We start from the raw sequence: 14,708 nt of genomic DNA on the forward strand, positions 1-14,708 counted from the left end.
TGCGTCTTTTGAGAGAATCATATGGTTTTGATTCTTCAGTTTGTTAATGTGGTGTATCACAGTGATGGATTTGCGGATGTTGAAGAACCCTTGCATCCCTGGGCTAAGTCCCACTTGATCATGATGTACCGTCCTTTCAATGTATTGTTGGATGCAGTTTGCTAGTATTTTGTGGAGGATTTTTGCTTTGATGTTCATCAGTGAAATTAGCCTGTAGTTTTCTTTTTTTGTGGAATCTTTGTCTGGTTTTGGTATCGGGGTGATGGTGGCCTCATAAAATGAGCTTGGGAGTATCCCTTCCTCTGCAATTTTTTGAAAGAGTTTCAGAAGGAGAGGTGTTATTAGCGCTTCTCTAAATGTTGGATAGAATTTGCCTGTGAAGCCATCTGGTCCTGGACTTTTGTTTGTTGGAAGTTTTTTAATCAGAGTTTCAATTTCAGTTCTTGCGATGGGTCCATTCATCTTTTCCATTTCATCTTGGTTTAGTCTTGGAAGCGTGTACTTTTCTAAGAATTTGTCCGTTTCTTTGGGGTTTTCCATTTTATTGGCGTATAGTTGCATATAGTAGTCTCTTATGATGCTTTGTGTTTCTGTGATGTCCATTGTTACTTCTCCTTTTTCATTTCTAATTTTATTGATATGAGTCCTCTCTCTTTTTTTTTTTTCTTGATAAGTCTGGCTGAGGGTTTATCAATTTTGTTGATCTTTTCAAAGAGCCAGATTTTCGTTTCATTGATCTTTTCTATGGTTTTCTTCATTTCTATTTCATTGATTTCTGCCTTGATCTTTATGATTTCTTTCCTTCGACTAACTTTGTCTGTTCTTCTCTCTCGAGCTGCTTTAAAGTGAGCTTGTTTCTTTGAGCTTTTTCTTGTTTCCTGAGGTGGGCTTGTATTGCTCTAAACTTTCCTCTTAGAATGGCTTTTGCTGCATCCCATAGGTTTTGGAGTGTCATATCTTTGTTGTCATTTGCTGCTAGGTATTTTTTAATTTCCTCTTTGATTTCTTCAGTGATCCATTGGTTGTTTAGCAGCACGTTGTTGAGTCTCCACGTGTTTCTGGGTTTTTTTTTTTTTTGCAGTTTTTTTCTTGTTGTTGATTTCCAGTCATATAGCATTGTGGTCAGAAAAGATGCTTGATATGATTTCAATTTTCTTAAAGTTACTGAGGTTGGATTTGTCGCCCAGGATGTGATCAGTCTAAGAGAATGCTCCATGTGCACTTGAGAAGAATGTGTATTCTGTTGCTTTTGGATGGAATGTCCTATAAATATCTATTAAATCCATCTGGTTTAATGCATCATTCAGGGCCTGTGTTTCCTTACTGATTTTCTTTCAGGATGATCTGTCCATTGCTGTAATTGGGGTGTTCATTCCCCCACTATGATTGTGTTATTGTTGGTTTCTCCTTTTAAGGTTGTTAGCAGTTGCCTTATGTATTGCGGTGAATCTGTGTTGGGTGCGTAGATATTTAAAATTGTTATCATCATCTTCTTGGATTGATCCTTTGATCATTATGTAATGTCCTTCTTTGTCCCTGAAAATATTCTTCATTTTAAAGTCTATTTTGTCTGTTATGAATATTGCTACTCCAGCTTTCTTTTGATCCCTGTTTGTGTGAAATATTTTCTTCCATCCTCTCACTTTCAATTTGTATGTGTCCCTAGAAGTGAGGTGGGTCTCTTGAAGACAGCATATATATGGATCTTGTTTTTGTATCCATTCAGCCAGTCTGTGTCTTTTGGTTGGGGCATTTAGTCTGTTGACATTTAATGTAATTATTGATATGCATGTTCTTATTGACATTTTATTAATTACTTTGGATTTGTTTTTGTTGCTCTTTTTTCTTTCCTTCTCTTGTTCTTTTCTGCCTAGAGAAGTTCCTTTAGTATTTGTTGTAAGGCTGCTTTAGTGTTGCTGAATTCTCTCAGCTTTTGCTTATCTGTGAAGGTTTTGATTTCTCCTTCAAATCTGAATGAGAGCCTTCCTGGGTAGAGTAATCTTGGTTGGAGGTTTTTTCCTTTCATGGTGTTAAGTATATCATGCCACTCCCTTCTGGCCTGCAGAGTTTCTGCCAATAACCTTATTGGGGTTCCCTTGTATGTTATTTGTTTCTTTTCCCTAGCTGCTTTCAAGATTTTCTCTTTGTCTTTAATTTTGGTTAGTTTGATTAATATGTGTCTCGGGGTGTTCCTCCTTGAGTTTATTTTATATGGTACTCATTGCACTTCCTGAATTTGAGTGAGTGATTCCTTCCCTATGTTAGGGAAGTTTTCAGCTATTATCTCTTGGAATGTTTTTTCTGTCTCCTTCCATCTCTCTTTTCCTTCTTGCACCCCTATAATATGGATTTTGGTGCATTTAACATTGTCCTCTAGGTCTATCCACACTGCTGCAAAAGGCGTTATTTCACTCTTTTTTAAGAAAAAGTTGGATGCACCTGCAGCATATGGAAATTCCCAGGCCAGGGATTGAACCCCTGCCATGGCAGCAACTGAACCACAGTAGTGACAATGCCAGATCCTTAACCCACTAGGCCACCAGGGAACTCCTTTCATTCTTTTTTATGGCTGAGTAATATTCCAGTGTATAGGTAAATACTACACAAAAGTACAACTTGGAAACCATAACTCTACATGGTCATTTTATTTTTATAACCACTCAACTTGCAGATGAGGAAAGTGAGATTCAGAGGGTTACATGACATACCCAAAGTCACAGACTAGACATGAGCTGCACTGTGGTACAAAACCACACTGTCCAAAAAAACAGAAACAAAAGAAAACACTGGAGTTCCCCTGTGGCTCAGTGAGTTAAGGACCTGGTGTTGTCACTGCAGTGGCTTGGATCACTGCTGTGGTGTGTGTTTACTCCCTGGTCCAGGAACTTCTGCATGCCTCAGACATGGCCAAAAAACCAATCAAACAGAAAACCCCATACCATGTCCAGTGCTCTTTCCCTTATATTCTACTACATTTGAGCATTAATGATGAAATATGTGTTTTAGCAATCTTGGTCATGACGCTTGTTCTGGTGAGAATGGGTCAGAGAACATTTTGTCAAAAGTTCTTAGAATTTTAGCTGTTCCAAGAAATTCTCTAAAATATCTCCAATTCACTCCCTCCCTGAGTTATATTCAACATATCTAATCCAGGGTCTGCTTTGATGGGACATGTTCTCACATCTTGTCCTACAAGTCTGCCACCCATCCGGAGCCTTTGGGCAACACTTGAAAATATCACATGTAGCAGTCTTCTGTTGCTGCAACACTGCTGCAATAGAAAAACTTGTGATTTGTGAAATCAAGCATTAATTTTTCTTATTCACAGATCTCTAGCTTGGCTTAGGTGACTCTGCTTCAGCATGGGTTTGGGTCTGGTCCATGTGACTAATCCTGGGATCCAAGGAGAAAGGGCACTGGCTGCCCAAGGCATGCCTTTCTCATGGTGGTCAGAAGGGAAGCCAGACAGTGTAAACATTATTTAAAGACTCCGCTAGAGTTTTAGCCACTGACAGTCCCTTGTCTAAAGCAGGTCAGTGGCAAAGCCCAAAGTCAGTGGGGCAGTGGGGCAAGAGGCATACTATGTCCCAAGCTGCATGGGATTTGGGTGAAGATTTGCTGAATAATACTCTGATCTATCATGTCATCTAAAAGTGTGATTCCCAGGAAGGGAGGTAAAGTACTTCTTCCCCAAACCCTAAATCAACAAACTGTCACTGTCCTATTAATCAAGTCAGTCCTGTAAGCTCTCAAGTGGAGACAATAAAAAAGGGACCTTTTTTAAGTTTTATTGAAGTGTAGTTGATTTAGAATGTTGTGATAATTTCTGCTGTTTAGCAAACTGATTTAGTTATACATGTACACACACCCATTCTTTTTTGAGACTCTTTTCCCATATAGATCATCACAGAATATTGGGTAGAGTTCCTTGTGATATACAGCAGGTTCTTGTTGTCCAACTATTCCATATACCACAGTGTGCATATGCCAATCCCAAACCTCCAATACCCCCCCCGCAACGCCTCTCCCCTTTGGTAACCACAAGATTGTTTTCAAAGTCTGTGAGTCTGTTTCTGTTCTGCAGGTAAGCTCATTTGTATCCTTTTTTTTTTTTTTAGATTCCATATATAAGTGATGCTATGCAATGTTTCTTTCTCTGTCTGACTTACTTCATTTAGTATGCTAAATAATATTTTTGCAAATAGCATTATTTCATTCTTTTTTATGGCCAAGTAATATTCCATTGTATATATGCACTACATCTTCTTTACCTATCCCTCTGCTGATGCACATTTAGGTTGCTTCCATGTCTTGGCTATTGTAAATAGCACTCCTATGAACACTGGGGTGTGTGCATTTTTTCAAATTATGGTTTTCTCCAGCTATATGCCCAGGGATGGGATTGCTAGATCATATGATAGTTCTATATTTTATTTTTGAGGAATCTTCATACTGTTTTTCCATAGTAATTGTACCATTTTACATTCCCACCAATAGTGTAGGAGGGTTCCTAAAGGGACTTTTCTCAAGAGATCTAAAGGGAATGTGAAATGGCATTCTTCCAGACTGTACACCCCCAAGATAGAAAGTATCTAGTTGATCTGGGATACTTAAAAAACCCACTACTTCACTTCATCTGCCCTAAATCAAGCTGTCACGCCCCCGCTCCCATCCCCTTCACAGAGCACGGGACCTGTAAGCAGAGAGATGAAGTAGATGTGGGTAATTTATAAGCTCCACCCTAAATAATCAGGGTCCAGCAATGGAAGTCATGGCCAAGATGCAGAACCCTGCAGTGGCTAGGGATACATACTCCTGAGTTTGACAACATAAGTTTCAACCTTTCCTTATGCTCAATACTATTGGTTTCTCCACTCAGCTCCTCAACATCCTTGTTCCCCTTCTACCTTCTGAGAAGAATCCGAATTCTGCTCATGGAATGCCCCTCCTCAGGGAACAGTGACCCACCTCCAACCCACACCTCAGCCTAATTGGCACAGGGATAATTCAGTTCCCTTTGCCAGTGATTAATTGGTTCAGGAAAAGGTCCATAACCTAGAACAGGCCAAGGAGACAGTGTGCCCTTGGAAGAGTTGGCTGGAAGAAGTAGAGGAGGGGCTCCTGGAAAAAGTCCCTTCACTGTAAGGAGAAATGGACCCTCCTAGAGCGGAATGGACCCTCTCTTCTTCCTCTGAATCTTGTTATGTCTAAGTATCACTTTTCTAGAGCCCTCTGTCTTCCTGAAGAGGAAAACTACAGGAAGAGGGCAGAGCAGAGAGATGGAAAGGACATCCCTGAATGGCCGAATCCACTTCCCCTGAAGCTCGCCCTAAGTCCTTGCTTTTCTATGAGATCACAAAACATCCCAGGTCCTGACTCTTGACTCACAGCTCAACCGTTTTGACCAATATCCACCTCAGCCACTTATTAGCACTGTGTCTTTGGGCAAGTCCCTTGATTTCTCTAACTCCACTTTTGTACCAGTACCTATGGCACAGAATTGTTGTGAGGAATCCATTCTTCAGAAACAATAGCCAGAGGGGCAGATATTTATCTAGAGCTTACAAAATGCCAGGTACTCCAGGTACTGTTCTAACACATTTTATGTCATCTCAGATAATCCTCATAACCCATTTTTTAAAAATAAGAGCTCTACTGAGATATAATTCACATACCATACAATTTGCCCACTTAAAGTATAAATTCAGTGGTTTTTAGTATATTCACAGAGTTCTGTAACCATCACCCTGATTTTAGACCATTTCCATGAAATGGAAAGAAACCCTCACTCCTCATTGCCTCAACCCTTCAAACATCTGACAACCACCAATCTACTTCCTGTCGCTATGGATTTGCCTATTCTGGACATTTCATATAAATGAAATCATAGGCTATGTGGTCTTTCATGACTGGCTTCTTTCAATTAGCATAATGTTTTCAAGATTCATTCATGCTATAGCACATAACAGGTCTTTATATCTTGTTAGTGCCAAATAGTATTCCATTGTGTAGCTACACCTCTTTTCATATACCTACTCATCAGCTCATGGGCATCCTTGCTAACCAACACCTGTCGTTACCTGGCTTTTTGATGACATTCAGCCTAGTGGAGTGAAGAGGCATCTCATTGTGGTTACTTTGCATTTCCTTGATGTATAGAAGGAAGTACTATTATTGTATCTATTCACATGAAGAAACTGAAGCACAGAGAGGTTAATTGAGTACCCAGTGTTAGTTAGTAAGTGTACAGATCTCATGGACTCAACCGGATATGCAGAAGCAGGGTTGTTGCCACACTGTGGAAAAAAGAGAGAGAATGTAGGTCTATCTGCAGGGGTTTATCCCTACAGAAGACCATTTTCCAGCTTTCAAAGAATGAGGAAGGCCCATTTATGCTGCAAGAAATGAGCTCCAACACACATTGTTAGTGAAACAGTCAGTCACAGACTTATGTGTATGACATGAACCTATAGATATAAAACTGCAGGTATCAATATACTTATAAAATGCTATAGATATAGATTGGAAGGCTGCACCCCAAACCTCTTAGGTAATAAGCTCCAGGAGAGCAGAGATCTTTGGAGGTCGTGTGCTGCTGTATCACCAACACCTATAACTGGATGTCGCCCATAGCAGCAGCTAAAGAAACTTCTGCTGTGAAGTGAACAGTTTCTATGGCGAGAGGAATGGAAGGCAGGAGTGCACGCAGAAGAGCTCACGTTTCACTCTGCAGAGACATGTCCTCTATGCATGAATTTATGTAGCAGCTGTATCATTTTTGACACAGAAACACAATAACCTGGAATTCTCCCGGCCTTTTGTAAGAAAAAAAAAAACAAGGCCAGGTATGGAACAGAACTGGTATGGAGCAGACACATGGCCTCAGTAGCTTCCCTGGACACACTTCCCCTTCCTGGGCTGGAGTGCCTCTCATTGCAAGTGGGTGCGGCTCCCACCTGGCAGCGCTTCATGCCTGGGATTCATGACCTGCAGGGGAGACAAGCCTGTGCCTGCCCTGCTGGGCACCCCTGCCCTGGTTGATAAGCTGCTCTTGCAGTTAACAGGACTCTGAAGTCAAGAGGCCAGCCATGAATCTTGTTTTCATGCCCGAGAAGATCTTAAAAATCAATAAGCATTAGACGGACACGGCCAAGTATTTTTGTTTCTATTGTTTTTCAATATTTGTTTAATTTGTCGTCCCCACCGAGCTCTCCAAGGAGGCCCACGGATCAAGGGCTGCTAATGAAACAGGACAGGTGTTCACATCACATCATTCAAGGCTAGGAATGTGCTGAGTGGGTTAGGAGACAATTACAAAACGAACAGGGGGCTGTGGCTTAACAGGGCCAGTAAGCTTAGGGTCCAGGACTGACCTGTAGATTCCAACAGTTGCAGGGGACAAAATTCAAATGGTGAAAATGGCACGTTGCCCCCAAAACAATGGTTGGCAGAGGTGAAGGAAAGAGAAAGACAAGTCAGATGTATAAGAAGCCGCTCCTCGCAGATGAAGGGGGTGGTAGGGATCTGCTGATACCCTCTCCATTTCTTAGGAAGAGATCTCTTCTCCAACCATGGGACATTTTCTGTCCCACGGTTCGGGCTAAGAGGGGGGCAGGTGGTCCGTGGGGTAGGGTTTGGGCGCCATCTTGGACTCCCCTTGTGCATAACTGTTTAATCACCAAGTCTTCTTGCTGTCGCTCCAAAATAACTCTCTCCTGTCCATTTTCTCCATGTCCACTCTTACTTTTTTGTTGTTGTTGTTGTTGTGCCCATGACATGTAGACGTTCCCAGGCCAGGGATCAAACCTGTGCCCCAGCAGTAACCTGAGCTCCAACAGTGTCAATGCTGGATTCTTAACTTGCTAGGTCACAGGGAACTCCCAAGGATACATTTTTCATTCCAGTCACCATTACCACGTGCCTTCGTGTGTGCAACCACTTCCTAAGCAGCCTTCTTGCTTTCCTCCCAATTCCTTCTTCACATGGACAGTGACAGGACTCAAGAGGTAGTGTGGCCTAATGGTTAAGAGCCACTCCTCCAGGCTCCTCTGGATTTGTGACCTGGGACAGGTCACTTAACTCTGCTCGGCCTCAGTTTGCCCAAACTCTGAAACAGAGATGCTAATTCTGTAGGTCCCTAGGAAAGACACAGTGAGGATTAAGTAAACTCATCTAGATGAAGTGTTCAGAACAGTGGCTACCGGAGACTAACAGCTGGATACTCATGAATGGTATCTTTCTCCCCATTTATACCAGTGCCAGGACAAAAATCCAAACTCTCCTACCCAACCCAACTCTGCAGGACCTTCTCGCCTTTCCCTTCTCACCTCTCGGTGACTCCTTGCTTCATATTCTAGACTCACATTCAATGTCGTTTTGTTCCTCTAGCAACACAGGCTACCAGGTCTTCACACATGCTGTTCCCTCTGCCTGGAACATCCTCCTTAAGTTCTTCCCCAGCCTCCTGCCTGTTGACTTCTCATCAGTCAGGTCTTAGATGATATTTTCTTTGGCACGCTTCTCTCACCCATCAAATCCAATCAGGGGCCCTTCTTTGTGTGTCCATAGCATCCTTACGTCCCATCCAGGCACTTGGTACTTCACATTTTAAAATTTTTATTAGGAACGATTTCACATAGAAAAGTCAAAAGCCAAAAGAACGACACAGTAGTCCATGAACTCTCACATTCTCCCAACAAGTCACGCTTCACCACTTCCCCCCTTCTCTCTCCATATATACATGCACACACACACACACACACACACACACACACACACACGTTTTGTTTCCAAGTACACTACAGACATCATGACCTTTCAACCCTAAATGTTTCAACTTGTAGCTCCAAAAAAGGAAAAAAGCTGAGGGGTAGTTTCCAACCTAAATTATAAGACCAGAGCAACACCAAAAAAAAAAAAAAAAAAAAAAAAAATCATTCTCTAATAACTGAGTACTTGGTTCCTATCCAAACTTCCCCAGCCCCTCCCTAATTCCCTTTTACTGTCTTTCTGCTACATTGCATTTGAATTGCTCCTTTCCTGGGGCTCTGAGCTCTGAGAGGAATGGAATGTGTCCCCTTGAGAGCACTAGCCCTTGGTAGGTATTTGTTGAAAGAATAATCCCACTTCCTCCTGTTAAAAAGGTCTTCAGCCCAGCTGCCCCCTCCACCCATGTGTGTGCACGCGTGCTCAGCTCCCACATTCTCCCGGCCCAACCACCCTTCCCTGTCATTGCTGAGGCCCGGGCTGCAGTTTGGCCCTTCAGCCTCCCTTGCCCAACTCCCCGAGTCCCAACCCCCCAATGCTCCAATGGGTCCCCGTCCTGCCTCAGAGCTCACTCTCTAAAAGGTAGACTCACTCCAGCGGCTTCTCTGCTTCAAGCCCTGTGGGTTCTCACCGGGGTCCAGCCTCCCTCTCCAGCCTCAGGTGTAATGTGGTGGCTCCCAGCGTCTCCCTTCTCCCTGTCCCAAGTCCTGCACCCCCACCCCCACCCCCGATCTCGGAGTTCTGGCCATTCCCAACCAGCTGCTGGTCTCTGATCACATGATGCTTTTCCATTCCCTCCACCTGAAACACCCTCCTTACAGCATTTCACCTTCCTCTGAGAACCGGGACAGAAGCTTGGACCGCACTTCTTCCACGGCCCTTTCAACAGCCCGTCCCTTTTCTGGCAGAGCGGCCACAAAGGCCCTGGGCATAAGAGTTGTTCACTAAACAATTGCTCAGTGGATGAACAGAAATAGCTTCCTCTCCTTCCTCCCTGGTCTGAGTCAGCTGCAACCCCAGCCCATCCCAGTCCAGTTCCGTGTGCCCCCGATGGCACCCCAGCCCAGCCCAGCCCGGCCCAACCCTGGGCTGCCTCCAATGGACCCTGGACGCAGCCTTAGCGAGCAGCTTCTAATCAGCTGCCGGACCCATTTTTCACCCTTCTTTTCCTAGGAAATTGTGCAAGGATGGGCAATGGCAAGGGACATTTCATCATAACCTACTCAGGAAAAGAATCTGAAAGTGAATGGGTATCTGTACAGGTATAACTGATTTACTCTGTTGTATGCATGACACTAACACAACTTGGTTAGTTCAACTATATTCCCATCGCACTTTTTAAAAAAAGAAAATAATTAAAAACTAAACCAGGAGTTCCCGTCGTGGCTCAGTGGTTAACGAATCCGACTAGGGACCATGAGATTGTGGGTTCAATCCCTGGCCTTGCTCAGTGGGTTAAGGATCTGGCGTTACCGTGAGCTGTGGTGTAGGTTGCAGACGCGGCTCGGACCCAAGTTGCTGTTGCTGTGGCTCTGGCGTAGGCCGGAGGCTACAGCTCTGATTTGACCCCTAGCCTGAGAACCTCCATATGCCTCGAGAGTGGCCCAAGAAATGGCAAAAAGACAAAAAAAAAAAAAAAAACAAAAATAAAAAATAAAAAAAACCACTAAACCAAAAAATTGCTTAAAAATAAAAATCTTTATATTTTAAGATCTTTATTAGGTAAAGAACCCCTTAGGAGACAGAAAGTAAGATGATGCATCCCCTTCTGCCTCAGATGAGGCTTTCAGAACATAATATTGCTTCGATGCACCAAAAGAATCTATTCCACCCCTTTGTCATGATTCCATGGATTAAGTTATCCTGGGGGAGGGGGAGGGGTTTCAAGAAGCAGAGATCCCTTGATACCTGGAGGAAACTCTCATACTGTACCTGTGAAGGTTCCTGATGGACTTGTCACCTCTGGCCCAGCTCCTGCATTACAGCTGGAGCACAAGCTTTTTACCTTTATAACAAAGGCCATGTGACGACACAGGGAAAAGATGCCATCTACAAGTCAAGGACAGAGGCCCATACCTTGGCCCCAGACTTCAAGCCTCCAGGACTCTGAGGACATAAATTTCTGTAGTTTAAGCCACCCCCTCTGTGTATTAGCTTTGGCAGTCCAGGCTAACTGATACAGACTGCTCAGATGCAGGGGGACTAAGAATAGTCTCAGGCACCTGCTTCAAGGGACTGGCAGCTTAGAGGGTTTTCTGAAGAATCCACAAAATCCAACCATGAGACAAAGAATCAGGTTAATTGCCTACCAGGCCCAGCCAGGGGGATGCCAGCGTCCCACAGCGTTAACCAGGTGAGAACTTCCTGCTCCCCTTCCTTCCCCCTCTCCCACCAGGGGGCAGAAGCCTCAGTTAGCCAGGTGGAAGTACTGGGTGGGAAACCAGAAACTGACAACAGACTCCCTTTCCCAGCTCCCCCCGCGAGGCAGCGGGAGGTGGTGGCAAAGAGGAGTGTCCGCTTGGAAGGAAGTTTGAAGGTCTGGGTTATTGCACAGACCTGGATGTATCAATTACTCAACTGAGACATTGTTGAAACTAGAAAGCTAAGCAAGCAGAAGAGCCAAGGACCTGCCCTAATTTTCACCCCAGGGCAAGGAAAGAGTAGGGCCCTACAAAAAAATTAAGGGGCAGAGATAGACAAAAATAAAGCTGGCTTCCTGCATATAGCCAGCGAGTCCTGTTTATTTAACATCTGTCCTCCCACCTATGTGGCAGCTTGGCCTGTCTCTGGCCAAGGAGGAGGTGACACACATTGAGCGATTATCATTCCAAATCCCTCCCTGTCCCCACCGGGCAGTTCCATCTTTCTCGAGCTTGGCGAAAGCTGAGGACAACAGGCGAACCATTTAAGAGCGTCTGAGTTTCTGAAATGGATAACTCAGTGCTGCTGTTCGGCAAAGCCAGGGACGGAACGCCACCCTCCAGGCCTCGTGACCCGGACAAAGAGACTCACTGCAAACCAGGCATTACTCACAGGGCTGGGCAGGCATTCGATTCACCTAATCCTGCAGAGTATTCAATCAGAATTGTGTTCAAACCCTGATTCTGCCCCCAGACAGCTGTGTGATCCTGGGTAAGTTGCTTAATGTCTCTGTACTTCTATTTCCTCATTTGTAAAAAGGGGATGATTAAAGTTAACTCATCCCAGAGAGTTATTATGTAGAATTAATGAGGAAATAGAAGCAAACCATTTAGAACCTTGCCTGCCACCAGGTAAGGGACTCAGTACACATAGTTATCATTAGAGATCAAAGTCCTTCCAAGTGGAACCCTGCAGTAAGCTCGGTCTATTGTAAAGACCATTACACAAGAGGCACGGTGGTGTGCAGCACAGATTCTAGCACCAGGCTGCCTGGGTGGCACTCAGGCAAGAATGGAAAGCACGTTGTATTTTCTATAACTGCTATCAGGACAGTCAGCTCCACATAGTCATATGTCTACATGTCCGACACACAGAGTTAGCGCTTCATGATGGCAGCTATCATTAGAGGACTAGTCATCTCAACAAACCCACGGGGACCTTGACGTTTCCGGTCACCCAAAGACATCAAAGGCATGGAGTGGAGATCAGACAGGAAGAGTGCTTCCCTAGTCTAGAGGCTGCCGAACTTGACCTCAGTAGCTTTTTCATCTTTGTTTACCAGCAGACAGCGGCTCTCAAGCAAACAGGGTGTCTTGAAAGCAGAAAGCCATCCTCCTCTGGCTAGACCTGCAGCCGTGACCTCCAACCCCCACGCCCCACCAGCTGCTTCCAGACTCTCACCTGCGTTCCCTGGTCTGGTTCCTTCCTCCAGGGCAGGTCCCACCTGGCCAGGGAAAGGTGAGGTGCCACAGCCTTTCAGCCTCCATGGAGCCCAGCTCTCCCTGGGCCCATGTGTCCACTCAGCTCCCACTGCTCGGGGCCCCGAGGACTGGCGGAGGAGCAGGTGGAAAAGATGAAAAGCTGACACTCCCCGCAGGAAGTAATTGTTTAGCTGTTTTCAGCACTGAAAAAAACAAGCGTAACATTGGAGAAAGGAGAGCAAAGTGCCATTCAAGGCCATTGTCACGGCCTCCTCTCTGTGCATCGAGGAGACAAAGAGGCCCTGTGTGGGCGAGGACAATGCTCCGTGTTACCAGCCACTTCTGTGTTACTCCTGGGGACGGGAATGAGGCCACAGTGCCCTCCCGGGCCTGATGCTCACTGGACTTTGCTAATCACAGCCACCCGGCCAGTCAGCACCGGGAGAGCGACTTCAGACTCCCAGCCCACAGTGTTCTGTAATGGGGAGCAGGCGACACCCCATCAGGGGTGAGCACCTGGGTATGCGCCAGTCTTCTGGGCATGGCAAATTGCCAAGTACCCCTTTCCTTTCCCTTGCCTCCTCTCTTAACATGTTTTCAGAGACTCACCACAAGTTAGAGCTGAAAAAAAATCAGGGTGTCATCTCTTCAAATCCTCCAGTGCCGGCCTCAGGGCAGCCGCAATTGCTAAGACCAGATCATTCCTTACATAGTAGCGATTGCACCCCCTTACTAACCAGACACCCAGGTAGGAGCAAGCTCACAAAATGAGGCTCCTGACTTTAAATCCTGGTCCTGCTGCTAATTACCCAAGCACTGTCCGTTTTTTTTTCCTCCCAGCCTTAGTTTTTCCAACTGTAAACTGGGATCATTCTTGGGTTAGTGAGGATTAAATGAGTTAATACATGTAAAACTCATAGAGAATTATGTGGCTTATAAAAATTGCTCTAGAAGCATGAATGACAAATTAGACGCTCACATTACTCTTGCAATTTGCTTAGACTCATGAGGAGATGCTAAGGGCATGGCTGGAACCCCAGGATCTCAAACACCCAAATTCAGCCTCACCACCTATTATGGCCTAAGTTTTCCCCATTAGGTCCCTCAGGGAAGTAGGGCACCAACAAATATCCACAGGGATAAGACAGGTGACCAATGTATAGAGAGGACCAACGGCGACACTGCAGAGAGCAATGGGGACAGTGGGGATTCAAGCCAGTGTTTGGGGGCAGCCAGGGCTCAGCTCTAGGCAACTGTTGTAACGTGAAAAGGTGGGAATGGCATGGCCAGGCCTGTCCATCTTTAAAGCAAAGCTGGAAAGCTAGATCTTTGTGTCAGATTTCCCTATTTTGAAAACTGGTGTTTCCCGAGACACTGTTCATACACAGTAAGCCTGGAATCATGCAGCTTGTGATGCCCGATCTGGACACAGAGGGCATTTCCAAGCCAGCGCATATCTGTCATTTTCAGGTCTTCTGGCCTCAATTTGCCTGCAGTTTCCCGGTGAGATGATCGGGCCACTTAAAAGCCCCTCCTTGACCTGGAACAAGTGGCACCAGATCAACAAAGATGAGCAGCCCTGTCTCCCTGGATACCTGCCCTCATCTCAGTTCATGAGTTGGGAGTGAGGAAATGGAAAACCAGGGGCCTCTCACTAAAGTGCCACAGCCCTTTGGCCTACTCCACCTACTGCTGGAGTTCCTCTGATAAAGCCTGGACTTAAGGGTGGGACCAAAGGGCAGACTGAGGGCTTAAGCCCCCATAATCTCCATCACCTCAAGTGCACATAAGTAGTCTAAGTGACCAAAAGTGCTTGCGAGGCACACACAACTTCCAAACAAGATTGCTCATAATGAGATAGCACTTCCCACCCACTGGGATGGCTATCCTCCAAAAGACAGATAATAACAAGTGTCAGCGAGGATGTGGAGAAACTGGAACCCTCAGACACTGCTGATGGGAATGCAAAATGGTGCAACTGTGTTTGCAAACAGTCTGGCAGTTCCTCAAAAAGTTAAACACAGAGTTACCATATGATCCAGCCATTTCACTCCTGGGTATACACCCCAAGAACTATGAAAACATAAGTCAACCCAAAAA

The 14,708-nt window shown here is 45.1% G+C and overlaps 1 protein-coding gene across 3 annotated transcripts in view; it reads right to left on the reverse strand.

Annotated features, from left to right (window-relative positions):
• PRR5L (proline rich 5 like) overlaps positions 1-12,730 on the reverse strand; it is a 166,569-nt gene extending 153,839 nt beyond the window's left edge. For all 3 annotated transcript variants that reach the window (XR_014837062.1, XR_014837059.1, XR_014837063.1), the window contains exon 1: positions 12,589-12,730. The gene's annotated coding sequence lies outside the window, so the exon portion shown is untranslated. The remainder of the gene's footprint in view (positions 1-12,588) is intronic.
• Positions 12,731-14,708: the final 1,978 nt, after the last annotated feature.

Source organism: Sus scrofa, chromosome 2 (genome assembly GCF_054392235.1).
Source record: "Sus scrofa isolate SSC_HxYL_T2T_F1_AM1 chromosome 2, Sscrofa_HxYL_maternal_Yorkshire_Landrace_v2.0, whole genome shotgun sequence".
In the NCBI taxonomy this organism is placed as follows: domain Eukaryota; kingdom Metazoa; phylum Chordata; class Mammalia; order Artiodactyla; family Suidae; genus Sus; species Sus scrofa.